Genomic DNA, 18435 nt, shown 5'->3' with positions numbered 1-18435 from the left:
AAAGACCTAAATGTAAGGCCAGACACTATAAAACTCTTAGAGGAAAACATAGGCAGAACACTCTATTACATAAATCATAGGAAGATCCTTTTTGACCCACCCCCTAGAGTAAGGGAAATAAAAACAAAAATTAATATGTGGGACCTAATGAAACTTAAAAGCTTTTGCACAGCAAAGGAAATCATAAACAAGATGAAAAGACAACCCTCAGAATGGGAGAAAAATTTGCAAATGAAGCAACTGACAAGGGATTAATCTCCAAAATATACAAGCAGCTCATGCAGCTCAATATCAAAAAAACAAACAACCCAATCCAAAAATGGGCAGAAGACCTAAATAGACATTTCTCCAAGGAAGATATATAGACTGCCAACAAACACATGAAAGGATGCTCAACATCACTAATCATTAGAGAAATGCACATCAAAACTACAATGAGGTATCACTTCACACTGGTCAGAATGGCCATCATCAAAAACTCTACAAACAATAACTGCTAGAGAGGGTGTGGAGAAAAGGGAACTCTCTTGCACTGTTGGTGGGAATGTAAATTGATACAGCCACTATGGAGAACAGTATGGAGGTTCCTCAAAAAACTAAAAATAGAACTACCATACGACCCAGCAATCCCACTACTGGGCATATACCCTGAGAAAACCATAATTCAGAAAGAGTCATGTACCACAATGTTCATTGCAGCACTATTTACAATGGCCAGGACATGGAAGCAACGTAAACGTGCATCGACAGATGAATCGATAAAGAAGATGTGGCATATATATACAATGGAATATTACTCAGCCATAAAAAGAAATGAAATTGAGTTTTTTGTAGTGAGGTGGATGGACCTAGAGTCTGTCATACAGAGTGAAGTAAGTCAGAAAGAGAGAAACAAATACTGTATGCTAACACATATATATGGAATCTAAAGAAAAAAAAAAAAACGGTTCTGATAAACCTAGGGACAGGACAGGAATAAAGACGCAGACGTAGAGACTGGACTTAAGGACACGGGGTGGGGGAAGGGTAAGCTGGGACGAAGTGAGAGAGTGGCATGGACATATATACACTACCCAATGTGAAATAGATAGCTAGTGGGAAGCAGCTGCATCGCATGGGGAGATCAGCTGGGTGCTTTGTGACCACCTAAAGGGGTGGGTTAGAGAGGGTGGGAGGGAGACGCAAGAGGGAGGGGATATGAGGATATATGTATACATACAGCTGATTCACTTTGCTATACAGCATAAACTAGCACAACTTTGTAAAGCAATTATACTCTAATAAAGATGTTAAAAATAAATAGAAAGGTTTTTGATATTGTTATTTTTAAATGAATTTTGTCATAGGACATTGTAACAATTTTGTCATAGGACATTTTGTCAAAGGACATTTTTGGCCTTTTAAAATTTCAGTCATTGTATTCAGGAGATAATGTCAAAGAAAATATGATAAAAGATAAAGTAAAAATTCAGATGTGATGTTCTATTTAGAAGTTATATTTTCTCTAGAATTAAAGTGCTCAAATATATTGCCAAAAAGGAAAAAATAAAACCTTCAATGGCTTTATTTAAAAAAAAAAAAAACAGAAATAACAAAACCTTACTTATAGTTGAGTAAAGTAGAAAAGGCATGCATTTCTTTAGCTATATCAAATTGTAAATAAACAATATTCTGACATTGCTTCCTTACCTGAGAATTTCAAGTGGTTTTGCCTCCCCATTACTATGTGACAATTTATCCTAAAAGTTAATGGATTACAGCAAAAATTTATTTGCTTATGATTCTGGGTTTCGTTTGGCTGAGTGATTATTTTGCTTCACTTTGTATTGGCTGGGGTTGGTCCAAAATGGCCTCACTCACGTGGCTGGCAGTTGGAGTTGGTTGCTGGTTGGAACCTCATCTGGGGCTATCACAGCCAAGGGTCATGGGTCTCTTCCATGTGGGTTGTTACATGTGACCACTTAGACTTCTTCATAGCAATTACACTGCATCAATTCTGCCATATTTTATTGGTCAAATCAAATCAAAGGGTCAATTCAGATTTAAATGAAGGGGAATAAACACTCTCTCTTAATGAGAGAACAGCAAATTTACATTACAAGATAGAATTCGGGAGTGGAAGATATTGTCTTAGCCAGAGGAGATTTGATTGATTATGTTTTAATTTACTTGCTTGCAACCTGCCTATTTGGATTGCTGCTTCAATTCCCAGAAATTTCCATCCTCTGGTTACACACAAAAACATTATATGTCCCACCAAGTCCTTTGAATACAGCATTAAACTTCAAGTTGGAAGAAAGCAGTTTGAGCTTTAGATCTATCATGTAACTGCTATGTCTCTTGGGCTTATTACTTAACCTCCTGAAGCAAGTGATCTAGGTTATAAAATAAAACTAATAATCAATATCTTATCAGATGTCCCAGTTGTCTTGAAAATAAAATAAGTCAATTATCACAAAAATGCTTTGAACTCTCTGATGTACTGTACCATAATAACAGATTCTGGTTGTTCCATGCCTCCTATATGTTCGGCATTGTGACATACACAAACACATATTAGCTATTTTAATCCGCACAAACTGAAGCTACAGAATTATTAGTCCCACTTTACAGAGGCAAAGTAACCAATCCAAAGTCAAACAGCTAGGAATTGGTAATCTTAGATGTTCAAACCCAGAACTGACTCCAAAGCTCATGATCCAAAGGAATAAAAACCCCTTTTCTTTCAGCAACTCATGATCTTAGATAATAAGAATATTTGCAAATAATATATCTCATCAGGGACTTATATCTATAATATGTAAGGAGCTCTTAAAACTCTATAGTAAAAAGACTAATAACCCAAGTGAAAAATAGGCAAGGGATCTGAATACATAGTTCTCCAAAGAAGATAAACATACAGCAAGTAAACACATGAAAAGATCTTCAACATCATTAGCCATTAGGGAAGTGCAAATCAAATCCCCAGTTAGTTACCACTTCACTCCCACTAAAATGGATAAAATTAGAAGTAGACAATAACAAGTGTTAACAAAGATTGCTGGTAGGAACGCAAAATAGTGCAGCTGCTTTGAAAAATAGTCTAGCACCACCTCAGGAAGTTAAATATAGAGTTACTGTATGCCCCAGCAATTCCCCTTCTGGCTAGATATGCAAGAAAAATGAATACACCTGACCACAAAATCCTTGTACGCAAATGTTCATAGCAGCATTATTTATAGTAGCCAAAAATTGGAAACAACTCATCCATCAACTGACAAATGGAAAATATCGTATATACACACAATGGAACATTACTCACCCATAAGAAGAAATGAAGTACTGATACATCCTACAAGATGAACTGTAAAAACAGTAAGTTAAACGAAAGGACCAGCCACAAAAGACCACGTGTTGTATGATTCTATTTTAATGAAACTTCCAGAATAGGCCAATATGTAGAAATAGAAACTGAATTAGTGCTTGTTTAGGGCGAGGGAGTTTGGGGAAATAGGCAGTAACGGCTAATGGACACAGGGTTTCTTTTTAAAATGATGAAAATGTTCTAAAATTGATTGTAATGATAGTCAACGACTCTGTGAATATACTAAAAACCACTAAATTTTACACTTTAAATGGGTGAATTGTATGGCATATGACCTATATATCAATATGCCAGTTAAAAATAAGACATGTATATCATTAACTGTCTCAACTAGTCCTCTAAGCTCGTTGTATATAGTAACTTAATCTTCACTACAACCCTGTTAGGTAGCAATATTATTATTGTCTCTTTAAATTAAGAGAAAGAATTAGAGGTTAAATAATTTGCCTAACATTATTTGAGATTCCAATCTTGCTAGACTGCTGCAGAATCTCCAAGCTAAATTACTATGCTATATAAAATATCATCAGTTATAAACTACACATTATACCTCTATATTTCTCCTTTTCTCCCCTCTTCAATTATGCTTTGTTCGTACACTTCCTCCTACCAAATGGTTTGTGCTAGGAGTTTTGATTTATTTGAGTGTCAATGTCAGTCTGAAAACTTGTCATAAGTATCCATATATGTTGCCACCCCCCCAAAAAAAAAACTTCCAGTTAGCTGTAAACTAATGTCTCCTTTGGGGTAGGTTGGATTGTTCTTTTTAAATTTCTCTTCAGGATGGGAGTGGAGGTGATATTGTCACGTGGCTTAAGAGAAGAGAGGTTCATATGATCCGGAATTTGAAACATGGCTTCATCTTTGCCAGCTGCATAACCTTGGAGGAGTTATTTTGTCTCTCGGAGCCTAAAGATAAGGTTCCCTTATCTTTAAATTGGCGATGAGGAAAGTACCTGCCTGTGTTGCTGTGATGGCACTGCGGTTGGAATGAACAGGTGTGAAGCTCACTGGAGGGCTGCCCATGCTCCGTAAACGGGAGCCAGCCCTCTTTTTATTTACCCTTAGAGCCCACCAGCATTCCAGATTTCCTAGTATGGTGAGCAGAATAGACTGGCAGACAAAAGTCTTCCCCAAGCCCAGAAAGCTCTCTTTTCTCCAAGCCCAGGAATTCTCTCCTCTCCAAATGGCCAACTTAAACCAGATTGAGAACCTAAGGCAAAAAACATGCTATGACTGGGGAGAGAGTGCATGCTGGGAGTTGGCTCCGTCTCCCGGCTTCTCCAGAGAAATCAGAGCGGCTAAGATGTTTAAATCCCCAGCCAGAATCCCTGATTTAATTTGATTTTATAGTTCCAGGGATTGCCTTGTTGTGGTTTCCCTATATCACATACAGAGCTAGCCTCTGCCCCGCCCCGTGGAGGGGAAGCCAGTCAGTGTAAACGTGTGCTGGCACAGCTCTCAGCCTCAAAGGCTCTTCTGATGCAGCCACTTCTGCATGGAGACCCAGACATGAGGATCAGAGACAGGACATGGGCTGAATAGGGGAGGCTTTGTGCTGTCCCAGAAGGAGGCTGAGCTCTGATTTACACCCTGACTCCCTGCCTTACTGTACAACCTCAGTCACGTGTCCTGCCTGAGCCTCCATATATCCACATGGAACATGGAAATAATAATACACACTTCTCAGAATTGGGGTAAGGATGTGAGAGCTGATGAATGATAACAAGTAAGCCCTCGGTCAGTGTTATTAGAGGCCCAACAGGAAACAGAGGCAAGTAAATAGCATGCATAGTGTGCTGGACTAGCTCGACCGACCTCATCTTCACCACTCTGGGCAAACAGAATTGAGAAGAAAGATGTTTCTTTTTTCTTGGTCTGAAAAGTCATGCTGAACATTTCTTGAGATGTCCTGTTCATTCTACACCTAGCTCTAGAATCCTAGAACTTATCAGCGATGGAAGGAAGAGTAGAGATGATATAGACCTACCCACTCATTTAACAGCTAGGGAGACTGAGGCTCAGAGAGGGAAATTGACCTGCAGAAGGACACACAGCAAGTGAGTTGCAGAACCTGGATTTGATATTTGTATTCTTTTCACTACATCAAATTGTTCCTGGGAAATCATCTGGGACAAATTTAAGGAGAGGCATGATTGCAGTGGCTGTAAAGTACAAGAAGTATCCAGGGAAAGAGAACTCCTTTATTTGGCCAGAGGATTTGTGAAGGTGGAGCAGAGGCAGCCTGCCAAGGACCTCCTGGGGGTTTGCTTGGAGTTTAAGCTTTAGCCTGAAGGCAGTGGGAAGCCATGCTCACTAGAATATAAATGACTTGAGGACAAAATTCTAGTTCATATCATTTTTGTGAACCACTTCCTGGCATGCAACATACGGCATATAGTAGGGGTTGAGAAGTGATTGCTTGATGATGCTAGATGCTAGATTTTCAAATCTGGGAACCTGCATGGCTGAAGAAACTTCCAAATGCCTTTGGAGCTTGCTCAAGTAAAAGAAATTCTGAAACCTATCAGCAATCATTCACTTTTCTAAGAATTTTTGAACATGGGAAAATAAGTGCAGGAAAAGCCTGCAAATGGCTTCCTTCGGAAATGACATGCCCCTGTCCACCTACTGAGCTAGTAATAAGTAACCATTCCTGATAGCTAGTGCGTAGTGCATGACCCTGCATAATGCTGGTTCCAGTGAGTGAAGTGAGTAGATACTACATAAACAAAAATTAATAGCCAAAAAGATTCTCCATCTGGCATCTGCCATAGCCTCAACTTCTACCCTGAATATACATGTGTTCCACTGTTTTTGGCCATCAACACAGGGACATCTAGTGACATGCTGACCTTTGGTCATCCTCACTGTTTTTCTAACTTTGTAATCAATTCTTTAGAAAAAGGAATTAGGGTTATCATGACTGGGGTTTGGAATGAATTAGTAGCCCTTGAAAGTCTAAGGGAGCAGTGAGAATACCAAAATGTGGATGCATCCCTTCTCCAAGGGGGGATCTATTCTTGAAACTTTTAACTGGGTTGAACTAAGATAGCACTAGCTAAATATAGAAAAAGACCTTGAGCTGGCCTCATGAATGATGGTTTCATAATGGAAGGGGTAAGTGCTTAACATTTATTGGTCTTTTTCTGTGTACCAGGCACTGAGTTGGTGTTTGTCTCTTGTAACCCTATTTGATCATTATAATCTTTACAACATGAGAATTATTTTGGGTCAGGAACCCAAACTTCAGAGAGACAAGGTTCCATGGAGATAAGAACTGTGCCTGTTTTCTTTACCACTATATGCCTGGTATATAGTAAGTATGTTAAATGTCTTTCCCATGGTCATAAAGCTGGAATGTTATAATACAGGACACTGAATGGTGGTCTATGGGGATGTGTACGATGCTATGTGTGTATGTGTGTGTGTATGTAGAAAGCCCTAGTTTGAATGACCACTCTTTCGCTGATAAACTTCTAATAACTTTCCAGTCTGCAGGGCCTTATTCATATGGTCCAACTTCATCCCTGTCTCTTCTCCTTTTCACTTCCCAGCTTCCAGTTTCATTGGTTTTGTTTCTATCCCTCCAACCTTCTGAGCTTGCTGTTGTCTTACTCTTGCTATTCCCATGCCTGAAACAATCTTCTACTATCTTAGCACAACTAGCTTTTCTCATTCTTCTGGTTGAATCTCAAATGACATTTCTTCAGAGAAGCCTCCTCTGACAACCCAATCGCATTTGCTACTCAGCCCCTTGCTGTCACATTACTCTGTTTATTTTTGCATTGTATTTGTTCCTAGCTGAGGTGAACTCCTTTATTTATGTATTTGTTTGTTGTTTGTTAGACCCCTAATGGAATCCTAGTTCCCTGAGAGCAGGAACTTTACCTTGTTTGTATTCACTGTTGTATTTTTAGCATCTAAAACAATTTCTTGCATATAGTAAATGCTTAATAAATATAATTTAGTGAACAAATTGGAGAATAAATGAACAAATGACCTACTGTCACCTTGTAAATAAAATCCAAAAACACCAGGTCCCAATTTTTTTTTTTTTTTTTCCTGTTTTCTGCATTAGGTCTTACTATGGTCTTGTATCCCTGCGCCTCCTCCCAACTGCAGCTTTTCCTGTAATGGATGCAAGTTTCTTCAGCAAACATCACCCCCACACCCACTTCCCTTCTGTCTCTGACTAGGGTCCTGGCATTAGGACCCTTACCCCATGCATCCCTTATCCCACGTTCTAGCAATTCTCAACTCTTTATAGTTTCCCAAATGCACCAAACCCTTCTCTCCAAGCTGTTCCTGCTGTTCCCTCTCCCTGGACCATCTTTTCCAGTGCCCAAGTCCCATAGGACCTGCGGTACTGAGCACAGATATCCCCTTTCCGGGAAGTTTTTTTCCCATATTTCTAAATGGTAGTGTCCTCCTAGTGCCCTTTTAGTGCCTGCTCCATATTTACATTGCTGCATTTATCCCACAACGGAATTAGTTTTTCTGTCATTTTCCTCTCGGAAACAGTTAACCAAGGGAAGAATGGAAGTCAATTTTTCCTCCATCTCAGTTGCAGCTAGAGTACAAAGGTGAGTACGAGATGGCTGCCCAGTGACCAGGCATGAAGGATGGAGTGAGTGAATGAACGTGAAGGAATAGATTAATTGATTCTTAAGAAAAATATATCTGTGAATGTCTGACCCAGGATTATCCTGTAGTGACCACTCAGGGTGGTCAACTGTCCTGGTTTTCCTGGAATGAGGGACTCTCAGTGATACAACTGGAGGAGTCCCATGCAAAGGAGGATGAATTTGTCACCCCATAAACACCCAACTTTGCAGCCAAGTGAGGACCCCTCCCCCAGCCTCTACAGGGAGAAGATCACTGCTATCCTAACCATCTTCCATGCACCCCAGGGTCTTTGGAGAGTTCTCTCCCCTCACCATGCCAACCTTTTTGAAATTCTTGCTCTTGCATCCATCTTCTTTTTCCTTGCCCTGCCAGTTTTCTGTCAACAATTACCAGTTTTTTCTGAGTGGATTCCTGGCCCCTTTCCTCACCCCTACCCTCACCTCTGGTTTGTTTTATGTCATTTGGCTCCTTTTTTAGCAGATCAGTCACTGTCCTTGTAGAGTTTTTTAAATCAATAAAGTCAGTGGCCTTTGCAGAAAAAAGAGAGACAGACAGAGAGAGAGTGATACTGACAGTGTGGAAAGACCTGTGCAGTGAGGTTTGAAGCTAAACTGTCTCAGTTGAAGTTAACAGAAATGAATAATAGACCTAGGACCCCAAAACTGAAGTCTAGCTGCAGGAACCCGAGATCACAGTGGCATTTCCCCTGACAAGTCCAGATATAGAATTCTTAAATTTTCGGGGTAGTGTGTTGGCATATGGAAGGGGCAAAGTGAAAACAGGCAGGAGTGTGCCTCACACTGACAGCCTCTCACTATCTCTACAACACTGGGTGAGTCATATAACCTTTCAGTTTCCTATCTGTGAAGTACATTTCCCATCGCCCAAGGCAGGGTCACTACAGGACTGAATTTGGTGTGGACATGTATTAATTGCTCAATAAATCGCTATTCCCTTCACCACTCTGTGAACCTGATTGTCTCCAGAATCTGGAGTAGGGTTGCCCCAATGTGTAGGGTTAAGTAGCTATTACATTTTGTTACCATGGATTAGCACGAATTCTGTTCTGATGAACCACTGGTTTTATATGCAGTAAATATTGGGTTATGTGTAATGTGTGTGTCCTAATGCTAGTTTTGTGACTTTTAATAGTTCCCTTGCTACAGGAGTATTCCTGATGTGGTGAGGTTACAGAGAGATTTGCAATTTCTCAAAAATGAAACAAAAAACACCAATATCCACATAAAACGCATCATACTCTTTTGACTGTGCAATTCTATTTCTAGGAATTTATCCAAAGGAAATAACCAGAGAATGCATGTACAATGATGTTCATCTCAGCATTGTTTATTACAGTGAAAAATTAGAAACATCTGAAATGCTTGACAATAGAGATTTGGCTAAGTTAATTACATTTCAGACATTCAATTGAATACCACGCAGACATCAAAAAATTGTGTTCCCTAAAAGTATTTAATGACTTGGAAACAAGTTCAAGGCATATTGTTAAATGAAGAAAGCAGATAACAAAACAATATGCTCGGTATGTTTCCAATTTTGTAAAATAAAAATTGTGAAGGAAACAATAATAATATTAAATAATACCAGAAGTAGTATCATTAATGGTTAAGAACATGGGCTGTGGAGTTAGAACTACTGGGTTCAAATTCCAGCTCTGACACTTTCTTGCTATGTGATTTTGGAAATCCTTTACCTCTCTTTATCTCAGTTTCCTCATCATTTCCCATAAAATGGGGACAATCTCATAGGGTTTTTCTGAAGATTAAAATGAGTTTATCTATAAAGCTTTACAGCAGTACTTGACACAGAGTCAATGTTATAGAAGTGTTGGCTATTAGTTTCATTTCTAAGTGATGTAATTCATAAGTTATTTTAAAACAAAATTTGAAATAAACAAAAAGATGAATCATATATATATATATATATATATATATATATATATATATATATATATATATATGCAAATCCATTCAGCTAATAATTGCTTGAACTGGGATTTGAACCTAAGCCTGTCTGGCTCCAGAATTTGAGCACTTAACCATTACGTAATGCAGAATAAGGAATGTGAGCCATGGTTTTCTCATATTTGCAGGATGAGGGATAACTTTTACTTTCATCTTTGTGACTTTCTGGATTTTCCAAAATTTTAACAATGGATACATATTGCTTTTATAACTGGAAAGATATTGTTATTTATACACTACATTTTAAGTTGTTTAAAATTAAACAAAACTTCCCACACTCAGCTGCTGTCTTTATCAGTCTACTGGCCAACAACTTTACTTCTGCACCATGACTGGGTGAAGTGTGAGCTTCATGGGAGACGCTTCAAATAGTACCAGGTGTCAAATTAATGGTCACAGAAAACAGGTCACAGGCATCCTATAGTGTTGGCACAGAACTCCAGAATCAGTATGAGTTCCAGAATCAGATAGAACTGAGTCTGAACCTCAAAGCTATCAACTACAGGCCCCTGGATTAATTTCCTAACTGCTCAGAGTCTATTTCCTCCTCTGAAACAGGATAGTAATAGCTCCTCATGGGGTCCCAAGCCATTAGGGCTCTATGTGAAGAGGTCATCACTGTTCCAGGTACACAGTAGGTACTTAACTCCTGGTAATTATAATGACAATTATTGAATTTTGAAATCTTGGAGACACTGCATAGCCCTACACTGACATGGCACTGGGTGGGTCCTACTTCCTAAATACTAACCTTAAATAGTGGTAATAAATGCAAAACCACCACCTTCTAGTGGGGCTGACTAACAGCATCAGAAAGCTTTCTGTAACCTATTTCCAGGTTGGAGGAAAATTTTGCCATTGTTGTTGAGTGTGTTTCCCCCCTTTAAAGAACAAATAAAGCACCAAGTGCAACAGCTTTTTGTAAGATGTTAAAAATGCATCAAGGATTAAATCCTGCCTGCCTGTTACTGATTTGGAAATGGGCTTGAATGCATTCCTTACATCCAGATTGGATTAAACTTACTTTTACTCTGCAACCCTGCCAGTATATTTTTTTTAATATTATTATCATCACTAGGACTTGTTTTGTGTCCAGAACATGGCAATAGAAATTATCCCTGGCAATTCTGCAGCTCTGTCCTCTCACCAGCCCCTAAATCTCAACAAGCGTTCTGAATTTCAGCCAGAATTGATTGGAAAATTGGCCTTATAATTCACAAGCGTTCAGATTTGAGATCAGTTAACACCAGACTTCTGGAAATACTGGCTGCCTCCTTGGGCCAATGAGTGGTGAGTTTTTTCTCCTTGAAAACAGAGCTGAAAGTCATTTCTTTCTTCCTCACAGCTAGTTATTACCAACTTTGCATCCTGAGAAGTGCTCTGGGGTACATGCTGTCTCCTGCAGGCTCTACAAAGAACAAGAAAGTTTTTCCTACAGAAAGGGATCTCAGGACCCATGTTCTCAATTTACAGATGGTAAAGTTGAGTCCCAGAGAGGAGGCAGGATCTGCTGAGGTTACACCAGGCGTTATGGAAGACTACCCCTCCAGTTTCCTGAATCTTAGTTTACCGTTGTTTTCTTTCTCTACTTGGCCATATCTCATGTATGAAAGCCTTTGCTATCACTCTAAATGGCAGGTCCTCTAGTTGACTCACCATACCATCTCCTAAATGTGGCCCAAACCTCAGCAGCATACAACTCATCCCACCTAATCAAAGGGAGAACAATATACATTCACCATCTTTCAAACTGCGGCTTGCTCATGAACTGTTCTGGTCTCTCACTGAGCCATTTTGCCATGTAGAGCAAATACAAATGTCTTTTAGAAGTTGCAAGTCTACTTTGGAATGTGTGTTCCTTGTTCCAGTTGGACTGCCTTCTGAACGTGGAACTATTAAAAATCAGAATACTGCTTTCCTGGAAGTGGGAGAAACATATGAGAAGATGCATGCTGGCAGTGCTTTCTGTAACGCAAGCTCCAGCCCATCCTTAAGTTAGCCTTTCAAATCCCACATTCGTTTTAAACATGATGGCTGACAGTCTGAGGAGGGCACCTATTTGGAATTAGGGATTGAATCCGCAAGAAGGAGGCAGGAGGAGCCTCATCCAAATTGGACTTCTGACACACATTGAGAGGCCATATAATTGCATCATCAATAAGGTTTCAAAGAAAGCTTAGAAGGTCACCAGCATCACCGTGGAATGCAGTCAAATATGATAGAAGGAAAACTGGAGAGCACTGTGTCAAGAGTCTAATCAATAGCCACTGAGTTTTATCTGTGTCAGATTTAAGAACAGTTGACATCTGTGCCAGAAAAGTGTAAAGGCAGTTATGCAAACCATCCAGCTGCTTCCCAGAACCCACAAGTTCACTGAAGATCATCTGTAAGGAATACACAGAAGACGGCTAGCAAAAGGACTCAACAAAGTTACTCATAAAAGCCTGCAAACAAACAGATTTCCACGTTGTCAAGCCAACTTCCAAATGTTGCTTACAGCTGGGTAAATTTGACCTTCCAAGTGTTTGCTCTTTGTCACCCGTTTTAAAAACAAGAGACCTAACTCAGGATTACGTGGAGGAAATTTTAGCATGCCAGGTTGGGTAAGAGATCTGGCTGTAGAGTTAGACTGCCTCAGTTAGAATCCCTTTCCTGCCGCTTACTAACTGCATGACCTTGGGCCAGCTGCTTAGCTTTTCTAAGCCTTTATTTCCTCATCTGTAAAATGGGGAAAACTGCCGTGCCTACCTCATAGGGTGTGGTGAGGAATAAATGTGTTAACCTGTGTCAAGTACTCAGCACAGCGCCTGGCACATAGCAAGGACTCCATGAATACAAGGTTATTACTGAAAGTTTCTTGCTTCTCATTAATAAAAGGTTCTGCAAATATTCATAGAACAACACGTTGACTACAACTGGGCATATGAGAGCAAAGAAAATGGCCAAGAGGTGAGTAGAAGAAAAGCAAAGATGGCCTAGCATAATCATAATCGCTACCTCTTACTGAGAGATTATGAAGTGCCTGGCACTGTGTCAAGTACTTAATGAATATAATCTCATTTAATCATCCTGGGATATTATAAGGTAAGTACTACTCATTTTTCATACAAGCAAGCAAAGCATAGCAAAGTTAAGTCATTTCTCCAGAGTAAGATACCCCAAAAATAGACTCAAATGTAGAACTTTCTGACTCTACAGCTTTTGCTCCTCTGAAGTCTACTCTGATTACCTGTAACCGCTTGGTGCAGTTCTGGCATGACACGCAAAAAACCGCCCTCGATACTGGGAGATATCAGTGTCATACTACACCAGCCTAGCCCTGTAATGTACACTGGAGCTCCACCACGCAGATCTTATGCACTTTCATGGGAAAGGAGGGGATGGAGATTTCTACATGCTCACCAACTTTCAGAAAGGTAGAACAGAGCAAACACATGGACAAAGCTAAGACACATGGTCTCCTGCCCCATGAAGTTCTCTATCCCCTGATGATGTAAATTGACAGGGCTAGCCTCAAAATATATTCATGTCATGTGAGTATAGTAAACATTTATAAAAAGAGGCACATCATAGGTATTGTGTTGGGGGGGGTCAGTACAGAAAAATGAAATCTTATTGAGTTTGTGCACAAGGAAAGCTCACTGAAAAATAAATAAGCAATTACAAAACTGTATATTAAGGCATAGTGATGGAAAGCTTGGGCTTTAGGAACAGAGAACCTGAATTTGAATCCTGGATCTAGACTTACTCACTATATGGACTCAAATCCATCATGGTACTTCTGCATCTGTAAAATGGGTCTACTATGCCATCACTACTGCACGTGACTTCCTGAAGAATGAAATGGGATAAAGCACATAGACAACTGAACATTTGCCCATAACTAGCACTCAACAGTATTAGTTGTTATACTTGAATTAGACCGCTTGCTTGGGTCTAGTCTTAGTTCTACCTTCTACCAGCTTTGTGTCCTTGAGCAAGTTACTGAACTACTCTGTGCCTCAGTTGTCCCATACGTAAGCTGGGATAAGCCTAATACCTGCCTCATAGTGTAGTAACAAGGATTAAGTAAGGTAATATTTATAAAGCATTTAGAAAAGTGTCTGGCATATAGTAAAGACTCAATGTTAGCTACTACAGTAAGTCCCCTACAAACAAAACTTCGAGTTGCAAACTTTCAAAGACCTTGAATGTGCGTTCCATCAACATCAGACGTGAATGAAATTGCAGCTGAACCTCCATCTCCTACTGCTGACGCTCTTTCAGCTCTACCATCTCCCACCACCTCTCCCTCCTCCAGTCAGTAACTCTTCTTGCCCATTCACTTGACGCCAGCCTCTGTATGCCAGCTGTCGTCAAGGCACTGTACTGTAAGATTAAACATGTTTTCTTTATTTTTTGTGTTTGTTTTTAAGGCATTATTTGTGTGAAAAGTATTATAAACCTATTACAGTACAGTACCATATAGCTGATTGTGTTAGTTGGGTACCTAGGCTAACTTTGTTGGATTTACGAACAAATTGGACTTACGAACGCGCTCTCTGAACGGAACTCTCGGAACGCACTCTCGGAACGGGGACTAACTGTACTACTATGGTTGTGATTATTTTTGATAGAGGTAAGCACAAGATACTGTAAGAAAATGAAGAGGCACTTAAGTAGAGCCGTGGTGGGTGGGTAGGAAAAGCTTCCTAGAAAACAGAGTGAAAGTGAGCATATGCCAGGTAGATGGGTAGGGGTTAGGGGACAATAAGGGCAAAGGCAGGATTTCGAAACAGCATTCCTGGATTTCCTTTACATTCAGTCTTCAGTGGAGACCTTGCTGCTCACATCTCTTGTTTTTGCCCATTACAGTTCATTGGTCCTGCAGTTGGTTTGAAGGCAAATTCCAAGCTAGCAATGGAGTGGGAGGGGGTAAGAAGAGAATGCACTACCCCATTTTGCAAAAGGGCTGTAACCATTTAGCCGATTATTTAACATTGAGGAATGCAGTAAGGTCAGAGCCTGGATCACCTTTCAATGTAGCTACGGCTCCAGCGAGCAAGCTCTGAAATTGCTTGAAGTCATTTATACCAGTGAATGCATATGTATCAGGGCTGGGTTAAAGATTTATAGGATAAGCTGGCTAATAGAATTAATTTAATATATCCGGTATAATTCGGTGGAACACGTAAGTGCCCTTCAGAGCCCAAAACTGATGGGAGAGGAACAAGTCTTTGTACCAGCCATTAAAGAAGGATTAGTTGGACTCCTGAAAGAATAAGCCCATGACTTTCATTCTTCTCTAGGTGTGTGCATAATAGATGTCTTGATAAATGACTACGCTATAAACAACTTACCAAAAACAACTTGGACTGCTGATGTACGTTTGTGTGTGTGTGTGTGTGTGTGTGTGTGTGTGTGAGTGTATGGGTTTCTTATTTTTTGCCACTTCAGATTCATTCCATAGTCATATCTGATCCCTTTGCCTCATTTCTGAAGCCAGGAGGGAATGAGTGAAAGACCAGGGTATCATACACTCACTAAGAGCATACCCCTTCGTGAGATGGGGTGGGTAGGAGGTCCCCTCCGTCCTTCTCTGGGTAGGTTGAGTAGGGCCCCTGGAAGGAACAGTGGCTAGCTGCCTTGGATTAAAATATGGACTGGCCTGGTACCGAGGCTGCTGGTAGGAGCTGAGAAACAAGGTAGCCGAAAGAATCTAATATTTACTGCAGTTCACCAATATGTAAACGTCCCCGTATTTTGCAGTGGAAACACAATTTTGTAGGACCAAATATCTAGTTTTTTGAAGGTGATTCAAAACAGGAGCAGATCATATTTTCTAGGAGAAATAAAAGCTTCCTCCTACATTCCTGTTCATTTTGCGATGCCAAATTAGGGAGAACTTCTGGCTGAGAAATAGGAAAAAAAATTGGAGATGTTTTAAGATGATGAGACAGGTTCTTTTCATGCCATCCTCAGTATATATGTTTTTTTTTAAGGTGTCAAATGGGGACAATGATAACTTTTTTCCAATCTGGGAAAAAGAAGTTGGGAGTAAATGCTGATACTCTTCTAAGGTATGTGTGTCTATGGCCAGTATGATCATTAAAATATTCTCTGTCACTGAGTACCTTAGAGGGGAATTTTAACAAAAGGAAGAAAGGAAAGGAGAAAGGAAAACAGTATGCATTTTCTTTTTACCTAAAAGTATTACATGACAAGGTTGTTCTGACTTTCAGGGATCGTGCAAAGTACCCAGCCTAGTGCCTGGTAGATAGGGATCATGTAAAAACAAACAAAGAAGAGGGATGTGCTTAAAGCTGATTTTTACCAAAAAGGTAGAGGTATTGCTTCTTATATTTATTTGTGTTCTTAAATAAACTATCCTTCCTCATAGAAGACAATCATTGTTTTCCTGCTTCTCTCTCCATCCCTTACGGAGTCAGCTCAAGTGCAAACCTTGGTCCATAGAGAAAGGAAGGCCTGGGCTGATGGACCACTTCTGACTGATCTTGGGCAAGTCCCCTCACCTCAATATGCCTAAGTGCCCTGAACTATAAAATGTGGATAATGATGCTGCCCTTACAGGGTGGTTGTACGGATTCAGTAAGAACCTTTTGATAGCTATTGGCAAGGAAAACATGTATCTCATACTTTCAGCAATTGCCCATCTTTTTCCCTTTTTTCTTCAACAAAGATCCTGCCTAATATATAGGATGCGATCAGTAAGCACGAGCTTTGCATTGAGTTGGTTGACAGAAGTTTCTACATCCTTTGCAGCTTCTCTGGTTTGCAATGTAAATGAATGCTAAGAAAGCCAAGGGTCAGCAATGCAGTGGAGCAAGTCCTGGGCACCAACAGCCTTTTCCACGCCATGACAGATAAAATCCATGCCAAACTCAAGTAGGTCAAGGAAGAAAGAAGGACAGAGGAGCAAGGACAGAAAATAGGGAGAACAGAGGAATAAAGAGAGAGAGAGAGAGAGAGAAAATAAATGTGGTTTTGAAATACTCTTCTTAATTCTTTGGGAAGAAAAGACAGCAATGTTGAGCTAATGCCCTCAAAATAGATCTGAGCAAACATATGCCAATGATCTGGAAAAGAAAAATCTTTTCTGACACTTCTCTTTAAGTAACGCTGGAATGTGGACTCCGGGAAGGGAGGGTAGTACTGAGGCCAGGCAAGGTCTTGCCCACACTGCATCAGGTCCTCTGGAGTTGCACTGCCAATGTTCGGACCTGGCTTGTGACAAGAAAACCTCTGAATGCTGTGGTTTGGATTTTGCTTGTGGCTTTATTTTCATATGTGATGTCTTCTCATACCCAAGAAACCAGGCCTTGCCTAACTGACGTCAGACCAAAAGGCTACCCACACTTGCAAGGATGCACGCCATCTTGCCCTTTACAATTTTCATGGACCTCTCTTAAAAGGAAGGGGAGAGAGTTGGGAATGGGAGTCACAGGTGATCAGTCCTTCTCCTTTCCTTGTATCTACAACATCATTTTATGAACTGAGTATTCCAGGCATGGTAACTGATATTAACTAGAAAAATATGGTTTGGGCAAATCAATTTGGGAAATGCATTCAATAAAGTTAGAGGTCTTTTTTTTTTTTTGCAGGGCACATTGATATGGTAATGTGTATTATATGGGCTCTCAGCCACTTTAGTTATTCTTAGTTATTCTATCAGCATCATTTGACTCTGTCACTTACTTTCTCTTTGAAATACTTCCTCCAGTTTGCATACAGGTTGCTACTCGCTCTCAGTTTCCTCCTATTTCATTGGCCTCTCTTTCTCAGCATCCTTTACAGGCTTCCTCTTCCTCTTCCACACCTGGGGAGACTGGGTCTCAGTGTCAGGCCCTCCCCTACTTTAGGAACACTTCCACCACTCGGTGGTCCCATTGACTTTAAGGGCCTTCAATGCCATGTATATGCTGATGAGTCCCACATTTTCTTTTCTCATACTGTGACCTCACCAATTATCCGTAGATTCAACCCTTTAATTACATAAATGATACCTACAGTTGAATACCTAAAGGACATTTCCCATGTGATACGTCCCAAACTGAACTTCTGATTTCCATTGCCCTCCCTCTGTACCACATCCCCATGGCTTCTACATAGTTTTCCACTTTCACCGAAATGGTGCCATGTTCCCCATGGCTCAGGCTCAAAATGTAGGAGTGATTCTTGATTCCTCTTATTCCCTAACAATCTATGTCCAATTCAACCCACATCTTAACTGCATTACTTTCAAAGTATGTCCTGAATCCAACTGTTGTTACCACTACCATGCTATTCCAAACCATCATCATCTTTCGCATGGACTACTGTAACAGCCTTCTAACCAGTCTCCCTGGGACACTCTCCCTCTCCACCGTCAATTATCAACACTTCATGATTTAAAAAACAGAAATCAGATCATGTTACTCCCCTTCAAAAACCTCCCAAAATTTCTCATCTTACTAAAAA

The sequence above is a fragment of the Balaenoptera ricei genome, chromosome 6 (genome assembly GCF_028023285.1).
Source record: "Balaenoptera ricei isolate mBalRic1 chromosome 6, mBalRic1.hap2, whole genome shotgun sequence".
Taxonomy (NCBI): domain Eukaryota; kingdom Metazoa; phylum Chordata; class Mammalia; order Artiodactyla; family Balaenopteridae; genus Balaenoptera; species Balaenoptera ricei.
This window is presented reverse-complemented; position numbering follows the sequence as displayed.